This window comes from Ahaetulla prasina, chromosome 2, assembly GCF_028640845.1.
Source record: "Ahaetulla prasina isolate Xishuangbanna chromosome 2, ASM2864084v1, whole genome shotgun sequence".
Taxonomy (NCBI): Eukaryota; Metazoa; Chordata; class Lepidosauria; order Squamata; family Colubridae; genus Ahaetulla; species Ahaetulla prasina.
Window position 1 is genome coordinate 125,594,818 of NC_080540.1, and position 8,681 is coordinate 125,603,498.

Genomic DNA, 8,681 nt, shown 5'->3' on the forward strand with positions numbered 1-8,681 from the left:
CCTTCTCTTCTAAAGGATAGGATATCAAGTCCTGTGACTTTAAAGTGTTGGACCAGGAAGAGTTGATTCCTCTTTAACAACAGAATAATCAGAGAAGCCATTGATGAAGAAGACAAAACTGACTTCTAGCTATTTTCTCCACATTGAGAACAAAATTACCTCCTATCTTATCACCCGAAGGCTAATAGTAATAATAATACAATATCAAAATACAGCTCCAATTAGTTTGATATAAAGATCTAATGTTCAACTATATTTTAGGATTCTTTCTTTTCATTGCATTTCCTCTCCACAGTTGCTAGTAGAAGGAGAAATTTATTAATAGGTTTTTGACTCATTGTGTTTCTTCCCTTACAGATAATAGTTCAACAGGAGCTGCTATGGAATGTAGGAATAATGGGGACATGACAGAGAACTTTAATATAAGGAAAGGCAAAATACAAGGATGTCCTTTGTCCCCTCTACTACTTATTGGAAGTGTTAAACAGAGACATTAGACAAGACTCAGAAATAAAAGGTATAGAAATAAAAAAAGAAACCCAATAAAACTTTTATAGTGCTATTAAATAGCACTGATCACATTGACTGGTTGCACTGCAAAATCTGCACTTTAGCAAATTTCTTATATTTATCTGAGCAACTAGTTGCTAGCAGAAGAATAACACAATATGGCACCAGATGCAAACCCTGTTTGATACTGGAGGTCAGAAATTTACTGAATACTGAAAGATCTGAACATCTACACCAGGGGTCTCCAACCTTGGTCCCTTTAAGACTTGTGGACTTCAACTCGCAGAGTCCCAGAGCATGGATTGGATTAGCATGCAGTGGAAATTGTTTGCAAACTGAATCGTCTATGGCAGGGGTCTGCAAACTTGGCTCTTTTAAGACTTGTGGACTTCAACTCCCAGAGTCCCAGAGCATGGATTGGATTAGCATGCAGTGGAAATTGTTTGCAAACTGAATGGTCTATGGCAGGGGTCTGCAAACTTGGCTCTTTTAAGACTTGTGGACTTCAACTCGCAGAGTCCCAGAGCATGGACTGGATTAGCATGCAGTGGAAATTGTTTGCAAACTGAATGGTCTATGGCAGGGGTCTGCAAACTTGGCTCTTTTAAGACTTGTGGACTTCAACTCGCAGAGTCCCAGAGCATGGATTGGATTAGCATGCAGTGGAAATTGTTTGCAAACTGAATGGTCTATGGCAGGGGTCTGCAAACTTGGCTCTTTTAAGACTTGTGGACTTCAACTCGCAGAGTCCCAGAGCATGGATTGGATTAGCATGCAGTGGAAATTGTTTGCAAACTGAATGGTCTATGGCAGGGGTCTGCAAACTTGGCTCTTTTAAGACTTGTGGACTTCAACTCGCAGAGTCCCAGAGCATGGATTGGATTAGCATGCAGTGGAAATTGTTTGCAAACTGAATGGTCTATGGCAGGGGTCTGCAAACTTGGCTCTTTTAAGACTTGTGGACTTCAACTCGCAGAGTCCCAGAGCATGGACTGGATTAGCATGCAGTGGAAATTGTTTGCAAACTGAATGGTCTATGGCAGGGGTCTGCAAACTTGGCTCTTTTAAGACTTGTGGACTTCAACTCGCAGAGTCCCAGAGCATGGATTGGATTAGCATGCAGTGGAAATTGTTTGCAAACTGAATGGTCTATGGCAGGGGTCTGCAAACTTGGCTCTTTTAAGACTTGTGGACTTCAACTCGCAGAGTCCCAGAGCATGGATTGGATTAGCATGCAGTGGAAATTGTTTGCAAACTGAATGGTCTATGGCAGGGGTCTGCAAACTTGGCTCTTTTAAGACTTGTGGACTTCAACTCGCAGAGTCCCAGAGCATGGATTGGATTAGCATGCAGTGGAAATTGTTTGCAAACTGAATGGTCTATGGCAGGGGTCTGCAAACTTGGCTCTTTTAAGACTTGTGGACTTCAACTCGCAGAGTCCCAGAGCATGGATTGGATTAGCATGCAGTGGAAATTGTTTGCAAACTGAATCGTCTATGGCAGGGGTCTGCAAACTTGGCTCTTTTAAGACTTGTGGACTTCAACTCGCAGAGTCCCAGAGCATGGATTGGATTAGCATGCAGTTATTCTTTTAATTTCTAGAATTGTTTATTTCATTATAACGATATGCACCATAATTCCTAGATTTCTGTCCTGGAAAGAGAAAATGGATAAACTCATTGCTTTGTGAATAGAATTACTTTTCCTTTTTTTCCTTTTCATTGCATTTCCTCTCCATAGTTGCTAGTAGAGAAGGAGAAATTTATTAATAGTTTTTTGACTCATTGTGTTTCTTCCCTTACAGATAATAGTTCAACAGGAGCTACTACGGAATGTAGGAATAAGGTTTGGTTCTTTTTTTCTGATCATAACTACCAAATTTCTGTCCAAATTTTATCTCTACGTTAAAGTAACTTTGATTATTTCATTTACATTTAAATTAATATCTAGTTTAGACCAATACACTTCCAAACAAATACTAAACTTAGTCATAGATTACTTTTTCTGAGAGAAAGAGATGAAAAAAAGAAACCCAATAAAAATTTTATAGTACTATTAAATAGCACTGATCACATTGACTGATTGCACTGCAAAATCTGCACTTTAGCAAATTTCTTATATTTATCTGAGCAACTAGTTGCTAGAAGAATAATAATATAATATGGCACCAGATGCAAACCCTGTTTGATATTGGAGGTCAGAAATTTACTGAACACTGAAAGATCTGAACATCTACACCAGGAGTCTCCAACCTTGGTCCCTTTAAGACTTGTGGACTTCAACTCGCAGAGTCCCAGAGCATGGACTGGATTAGCATTCAGTGGGAATTGTTTGCAAACTGAATGGTCTATGGCAGGGGTCTGCAAACTTGGCTCTTTTAAGACTTGTGGACTTCAACTCCCAGAGTTCCTCACCCAGCAAAGCTCTGGAACTCGGGGAGTTGAAGTCTCTCTATTAAAGACCTTGGAGTTTACATATCAAATGATCTAAGTGCCAAAGCCCACTGCAACTACATAGCAAAAAAGGCTCTAAGAGTTGTAAACCTAATTTTGCGTTAGCTTCTTTTCCAAAAACTCTACACTACTAACCAGAGCATACAAAACATTTGCTAGACCTATTCTTGAATTCAGCTCACCTGTCTGGAACCCACACCACATCTCTGACATTAATACAATTGAATGTGTCCAGAAATATTTTACAAGAAGAGTTCTCTGCTCCTCTGAAACAACAAAATACCTTACACCACCAGACTTGAAATCCTGGGATTAGAAAACTTAAAACTCCACCGACTCTGACAAGACCTTTAACACACAGAATCATCTATTGCAATGTCCTTCCTGTTAAAGACTACTTCAACTTCAATTGCAATAATACAAGAGCAAATAATAGATTCAAACTTAATGTTAACCGCTTCAATCTTGATTGCAGAAAATATGATTTTTGTAACAGAGCTGTTAACTCTTGGAACACACTGCCTGACTCTGTGGTCTCTTCTCAAACTCCTAAAAGCTTTAACCAAAAACTGTCTACCATTGACCTCACCCCATTCCTAAGAGGACTATAAGGGGCGTGCATAAGAGCACAAAAATGCCTACCGTTCCTGTCCTAATGTTTCCTTTCATTATATCAAATTAATACAATTATTACATACTTTTGCTCATATATATGCTTATATGATACTTTGTTGATTTATGTTGATGCTTGTGCATACTGTTGTGACAAAATAAAAAAAAAAGTCCACAAGTCTTAAAGGGACCAAGGTTGGAGACCCCTGATCTACGCAGTCACTTTTTTGTTTTCTGAAGCAAACACAGTGACCATGCAACTATTCCCCAATCCCCCTAGACATGAAACTTAGAATCTGGGAATGATTTCAAAATAAGTGTCAGGAATCTCAAGGAGTTACATGCTATTCTTTGGCTCTTAAAACAAGTTATGATCATAGGCAGAATAATTGTAATCCCTTTGTGCGGATGTGGTTTTCATAAGGTTTATTGACATCCAGTCCTATCTCAGCTGTAAATTTTAAGTCTGCTTCTATTAGAAAATCACATGTGAAATTGATCTTCATGTTGATGGGGTCAAATATGCCAATGAATGAATCAGAGAATGCCTATTTTCTATTTCCCAAATATAATAACCACTTTCTTAGAATTCACTGGGAGAAATAAATGAAATAGCATTTGAGGGAGAATCTGTATATTTTACAGCAATAATGAACTGGTGGTTTTTGGTTTTTTTTAGAAAAAGCACAGAAGAACTTTTAATGGCATACCAAGTCAAAAATGAATTGGAGTTAAGGTATTAACATTCTGTTAATATGATTACTCTTACATATAAAATATTTTCCTCCTGCTTACGCTTAAAATATACAGATTGGTGAGTATTTTTGAAAGGACTTTAGCGCTTATTAGAAATCTTAAACTCTGCGTCTTTGGTTTATGATTAATAAAATAAAATTTCTTTATTCCTGGTAAAAACGTGTATGTGCTATGCAAAGAAAAGCTTTCCTGGGAAAAATCATGCTACAAATCTATAGGATTTTAAATTATTAAATCTATAGTCATTGATAATTGGAGGTATATCCAAATAAAATTATTAGGGATTCCATGAGGTCGGTTTGGAAAAAGAATTGTTTAAAAATACATTTGTCATCAAGGTTCACACAATTTACATGAAGACATACAATCTATTACAATGATGAAAGGAATCCATCATCTCATTATACTCAAGAATCCATTAAATAACAACTATCGTCTGGGCTCAAATAATCCAACGGTCAAACAATGCCTAAAGAAAATTAATACACAAAACATACTGATTCCAAGTATGAATTTACTGGCATTATTTTGGTTTTCCAGGTATACAGGCTTCATGAGATCCAGAGATGGAATGATTTCAATGCCAAAAGTGTTCGATCTTTCAAATATCAAAAAAAATGGAGTGATCATTTAGCATGAAGTCCCATGGTGTCAGACACAGCCCATTATAAGATGAAAGTGCAAGTTGGAAAGTCCCAAAGTGCAAATATACCTTTGTCAGGAGCTGAAGGATTAAAGCATCTCCTGGGGACTACAGGGACAAAGAAGCATGAACTTTGTTCTGCCTTTGACGCATATCCACAGCTAATAATGATGGCAAGCTACTTTGAACTCTATAGGTGTTGGTTGAAGTGGCATGTGGATTTGGAAGGTCTAATGTAAATCGCTTATCAAAAACATGCTCAAGAGGCTATTTTCTGGGTCATTTCCATGTTTTGGAGGTACATTGTTATTGTTCATATATTGTTATATAAAAGGGCACTTTTATAATATGATGTTTGTTAATCTTGTCGATGTGATTTATTTCAACAGATACCTGCCTTAGAAGGATTTTTAATTGACACCTAGGGAAGAAATAGCAAAATGGAAATGGGTTTATTAAAGAGGAGACTACAACTGTGATGGAATGAGAAGCCAATGAATAGACAGCTCTTTGTAATTCTTCTATGGGTAAGAAGAGGATTTGTGATCACTTATAAGTACTCCATACAGTTGCTCTATACAAGACAGCAGTCTCTGACAAGGCTAAAGGAGATGAAGGAATAGCCATCTTTTTACTCAAACCATGATTGGCACTTTCAAAAGGACACTAGGTTTTTTTTTTGGTTTTTTTTTGTTTACATTTATATCCCACCCTTCTCCGAAGACTCAGGGCGGCTTACAATGTATAAGGCAATAGTCTCATTCTATTTGTATATTTTTTACAAAGTCAACTTATTGCCCCCCCAACAATCTGGGTCCTCATTTTACTTACCTTATAAAGGGTGGAAGGCTGAGTCAACCTTGGGCCAGGCTCGAACCTGCAGTAATTGCAGGCTTTGTGTTCTAATAACAGGCTTCTCTATTGCCTGAGCTATCCCGTTTGCATACTTTCTAGTCTAATTGTTTTTGGAAATTGCTTTTTACTTGCGTATCAGGTACTAGTAACTTTTTGATCAACAAGTTTTACATCACCAGGTGAGTTTTCTTCAATTCTTAGCGAAGTAAGTTTTAAATACAAAAATGATAGCCAAAAAGATTCTTTATTGGACATAGAAATGACATTGGCTGATGTCTTAGTAATTAAAAAGGTCATACAAACCATAACCAAAAGAATGATTTGAATAACTTTTTTATAGTGGATTTACAAAAGAGGCTTGTTAATACTTTCAGGAATTTTGTGAGAAGAGACAAAGATAAATGAACAGAGATCAAGTTTTAGAACATTACTTGAAAGGATTAAAGACCAAGATTGTTAAAAGGAAGAGATATAAAGTTGTCTTATTTGATCAGGTTTGGTAATCCTTAATGGACATTTGATGACATCGGGACTAAAAGGCAACATTTTAAGGATTTGTTTATAGATAAGAGATAAGTTATGGAAAGAAGATATCATTAGTTTTATTTTATGAGAAGGTGATATGTTATTAAATGTGTTTGTACTTCTGATGAAGGGGGCAATCTTTTATTTATATACTTTATTTTTTTTCTTTACTATAATCTTATATAGTCATTCTTTTCTGCTTTTCTTTCTATTTCTATTTTTTTACTTTTCATCTTTTTAAACTGTTACTTTTAATAAAAATACTATTAAAAGTACTGTTAGCCTAGTATTCTTAGTCATAACCACTATTATACTGACATTTCCACCAATTCCAGATACCTTCAGCATGTTTTTTCTACCTCTGATGTCCCAACTTATCTTAGCCTTACATAAATGCACCCAAAACAAACCAGAAGCACTTTTCTCCTCTGTACTTTTTCTAGAGTCTCAACATCTTTTTATAGTGTGGTGATCAAAACTGGATGCAGTACTCTAGGTGTGATCTTACTAGAGCTTTATAGAGTGGTATTATTACCTCACTTGATCTTGATTGTATCCCTCTGTTAATGCAATTTAGGATTGCATTGGCTTTTTTGGCTGCCGCTGCACACTGCTCGCTCATATTTAGATGATTGTTCACTAAGACTCCAATATCCCTCACAGTCACTGCTATTAAGCCTGGTCTCCCCAGTTTATATGTATGCTTTTGGTTTTTCTTACCTAAGTGTAAGACTGTGAAGTGAAAGAACAAGTTATCCCTTTTATTCAAAGATAGCATTCTTCCTCTCAGATGAAACTTGATATCTCTGCTTGCTTTTTTTACATCAATATTGCTTAATAACCCTAAGTTGGGGAGAACTTGTGTCACTGTATCATGGCTGATCCCAATCTTCCTTAAATAATAGAGGATTGCAAATGCACACAACATGCCAAAAGCAAAAAACCAAAAGCACACATATAAATATATATTACATATAAATATATATTACATATAAATAGTAGTTGCCTCATATTTAGTGAACCTTGAATTAAATTAGTGACACTGAATAGGTTTATTCTATTGTGACTAATAAGTAGACAATCAATATTTCAGGGAACCATTTTTTCTAAGTCTGACTCTTTTAGACCAGTGGTAGGTTGCTCCCGGTTCGGTCCGGTTCTATAGAACTGGTAGTAAAAATCTTCTGGTGTTTGGAGAACTGGTAGTAATGGCTGGCTAGCCACGCCCCCAAACCGGTTGCCTGATCATCAGAGGTGGTTTTTTTCTTTACTTTTAAAAGCATCTTTTCTTCAGCCAAAAAAAAGCTTTTTTACCTCTGATGATCGTGCGGCTGAGCAGGGATTATCAGAACCCTGTAAAAGTTGTTTTTTTTTAAACAACCTCTTCGGTTGTTAAAACAAAAGGTTTTAAAAGGCTTCTCTGGCTATCCCAGCTGAGTTAAGAGCTTCTGGGCTGCAATTAAGCAACTTCACCTGGGATCCTCAGAGGAGCCTTTTAAAATCTTTTTTTCTTCTGGCCCACCCAATACCCCCTCCTCACTTACCTCTTTACAGCTTCTTTCGGGCTGGCAAAGCCATGCTTTACATCAGTTGCATCAGCTAGCAACTGAATCTGCCTGCCTGGAATCCATCTCCTCAGTCAGCAACTGCTTTGCTGGCTGAGGAATTCTGGGAACTGAAGTTCACAAACCTTAAAGTTACTAAGGTGGGAGACCCCCGATCTAAAAAATATAAATAAAATAAAATAATAAAATATTTGTGCAGCTTTCTGAGATTTGGTGTGTTTCTGTAGTGTTTCACTCTAACTACACAAATACACAGAATCTCACAAAGCTGTATGTGACATTTTGTGTGTGTGTGTGTGAGTCAGTTGTGTTGTGTGTGTGTTAAGTGTAAAAGTTGGTTTTTGAGCTTTTTGTAGTTGTGTGAAGTTCCTGCTTGTTGAAGGGGCCATTTTGGGTGAAGTGCAGCTGCTTTTACATTGTGTTTAAGTCTGTTGTGTTGTGTTGTGTTGTGTTGTGTGTGTATGTCCCTTTGCAAGGACTTGGAGGCAGCTCCTGAGGAAAAGAGGAGGCAGCAAAGCTCTGGCTGTTCCCCGGGAGAAATCGCCCTGTCTATGCAGCATTGGTCATGTGACTGAGTGGGCATGGCCAACTTGATGTCATTCACAGCAAGGTGCCACCCCACCTTGCCCTGAGTGACTTCATGTTGGCCACGCCCACTCAGTCACATGACCACCAAGCCACGCCCATCAAATAAGCCACACCAACAGAACCGGTAGTAAAAAAATTTGGAACCCACCCTGTTTTAGACCCATCTACATTTTG